The sequence below is a fragment of the Morone saxatilis genome, unplaced genomic scaffold (genome assembly GCF_004916995.1).
Source record: "Morone saxatilis isolate NCDOM2014 unplaced genomic scaffold, NCSU_SB_2.0 Contig4, whole genome shotgun sequence".
Classification (NCBI taxonomy): domain Eukaryota; kingdom Metazoa; phylum Chordata; class Actinopteri; family Moronidae; genus Morone; species Morone saxatilis.
Window position 1 is genome coordinate 10140686 of NW_023339984.1, and position 2991 is coordinate 10143676.

The 2991-nt window shown below is 39.4% G+C and overlaps 1 protein-coding gene across 1 annotated transcript in view; it reads right to left on the minus strand.

The window, feature by feature from the left end:
* LOC118338448 overlaps positions 1-2991 on the minus strand; it is a gene marked incomplete in the record, with an annotated part of 10644 nt that overhangs the window by 4931 nt on the left and 2722 nt on the right.

Genomic DNA, 2991 nt, shown 5'->3' on the forward strand with positions numbered 1-2991 from the left:
AATTAAGTATTTCTGATTCTGAATGAAACTAATTTGTCCAAAATTTTGTGACCCCTACACCAGCTTCAGGAGCCAGTCTGTAACAGGTTTTTTGTGGCTGAACACATTTTTTAAAATGGTCAGGTACGGACCCAGATCTGAGAGAGGAACTGATAATAGAAAGGTCAGGTCAGAAAAGTAAGCATCTTTAATAGTCCGGTTCAAGTTAAACAATTCCTTCACATAGAGGCAGGGGACTTAGAGTTTGTACTTTTTCGCAATTGCACTCGGCCTTCCTATATTCCCTTTGTTGTCTAATGTTAACGTTGATCAAAGAGTTAATAACTGGGTCAGCCCTGGATGCATGAGTGGAAAAAAATAATTTCTTTCAAACACAAATTAAATTGACTTGAAAATTAATATTGGCAAACTGAGGAAGGAAATTTGCTACAAAATGTGGCTGCTGTACTAAGATGCAAAAGTGGATTATACATTTCTGGGATGAAGCAGGTAAAAAAAAAAAAAAGACAAATCATGCATATTTAAGGAGAGCCAGTGTGAAAACTTAGTTAAGGGTTTGCCCATGGTTTAATGTAGGGCCACAGTCATGCTGCACAAGGTTAAAAGATTTACAGATGTTTAAAAAGTCTTTGGCAAATGGATTTGACAGACTGCCAATATGAATGTTATTCAATCTTAAAGTTAAAACTGTTGAAGAGCCAAGGTTGAGTGCAACACAAGTAAAATGGTTTTTAAAGACAACTGCAATACCCCCACCGCAGCCAAAAAGAACTGGGTGGGCAGACTTCAAGGTTTCTGTAAGAAATAGAAAAAACAAGGTTATTAGGTATAATTTGATCATTGAGAATGAAAGATTAGACACAAGATTGTCCATTTGGAAGAGCACTCAGAGAGCTTAGCTGTACTGGAATTACCACAGTAAACTGAAGCCACTAAAAACTTCACATATTGTATGTAGAATTACACCAAGATGTGTAGACTTTGTAAAACTGGCCTGTGGTTGTTTGAGCCACTTAATCGTCACATGCATTTGTCCCTATGTTCATGTAGCGTTTGTTAAAGTATCAATGACAGGTCAAATGTAGGAGGGAAAGGACTTGTATCTAAATATTACAACACATTGGTCGCAAAGAGTCCTGAATCAGCACACGATTAATCAAACGCTTGGAAGCTGGTTCTAAAAGACATTGACGAGATGGATTGGAAGGAGCACAAACAGACAATACAAGGTTTAAATTACTCCAATATAAGTGGCTTATGAGGATGTATATAACTCCTTCAAACGTCTGCCAATATTCCTGATGTGTGTTCTAAATGTTTGACTGAGAAAGGTACTCTTTCACTGTCTATGGGAATGTCTAAAGATCCAGGATTTTTGGAAGGATGTTTTAAAATGTTTGTCAGACTTGTTTAACACCAAAGTCCCTTTAAATGCTGGGCTCTGTGTGCTTGGAATATATCCGAAGAACTTTAAACAGACATTGAAACAGACTAAACTATTGGCGGGCAATTGTGCTGTGTTGGAAGAGTATGGATGCACCATCACTACGGATGTGTGTGAGTATGTGTGTCTGTGTAATGTGAATATGTGTAGTCTCAAATTGTATTGTTAATGTATGTTTTACTGTTGGGTTGTTATAAGAAAATGACAATAAACATATTGTTAAAAAAAAACAAAAACAAAACAAGGGACCAGTCCCACTGCCTTAATATAATGCAGTTCATACGGAAGCTCACCCTAGCTTCAGCCCATCATCAAACCCGAGCTTCTCGCATCCCAGGTCACAAAACACAATGACAATGACTCTCTCGCTTCTCGTTACAGAAATTCAGACAATTAGCACTAGCCTGCGACGCCGTTCTGACTCCAGTCCCGCCATCTTCAGCCACCGTCTTCTACTGGCTCCCTTCAGATGGACAATGTGGTCTGCATTTTCTTTCGCTCAATAGCTTCACCCTGTTCGCCGTTCCATCGTCAAGATCATCGTACCCACACAAAATCGTTTTTGTCACATCTGCAAATCCTGTCTGAACAAGGAATTTCACCAGAGCCGTACTCGGGGCGTTTCCTTGCGTCCGAGCCACATCAATTGCTTCCAGCCAGATAACGGCACTAAACCCCTTGGCATGACCTAAACGATATAAAAAACGCCATGCTTAAGAGTTGATTCGAAGTCTCTACAAGAGATACGAAGAGACAACTCCCCCACTCAGTCTCACAACCCACCTAGTTCCCTCTTACCATCGCGCTGAACCCCTCCATCCATTCATCCATCTGCCAACAAACCTTCATCCCTCGACCTTCATCCCTTCATCCCCGGACTCTCATTGCTTCATCCCTTCATCACTCAACCCTCGACCCCTACCCTAATCCCTCAACCCTCAACCCCTACCCCTCATCCCTTTAGCCCTCATCCCCTCATCCCTTCACCCCTCAGTATATCACATCTGTTTACATTTGTTCATTATGTGCAATAAACTTTTCGTATTTCATACATTTGATGGCGTGGTCATTGTTAGTGAATATCACGTATTGCAATAAAATAATATTGATAATTGTGAATACCCCCCCTGCCAGCTGCCAGAAAAACATTACCAATGTCTGGAATTTGGATAGACAGAAGAGACAGAAGAATAGCTCATGTGAGATGACTGTAGGACATGGGTTGCTTTTTAAATTGTATTTTTTAAATAAATTTGATTTGATTTGTCCATTATATTCATTATGTATAATTTTGACTCAATTCAGTTTTATTTGTATAGTGCCAATTTATAACAAAAGTTATCTCAGGACACGTTTCAAGTAGAACAGGTCTAGAACGTATTCCTTATAAAATTATTTACAGAGATCCAATTTTTGTGCAGACATGAGCTGAGTTTGAGGTGTGGTCTTTGTTCCCAACCCTTTTTTTTTTTTTTTTTTTTACCTTTTTCATGCCTTTATTGCATATAGACAGTTGAAGTTCCTCAGGAAAGGTGGGTAGAGAGAGA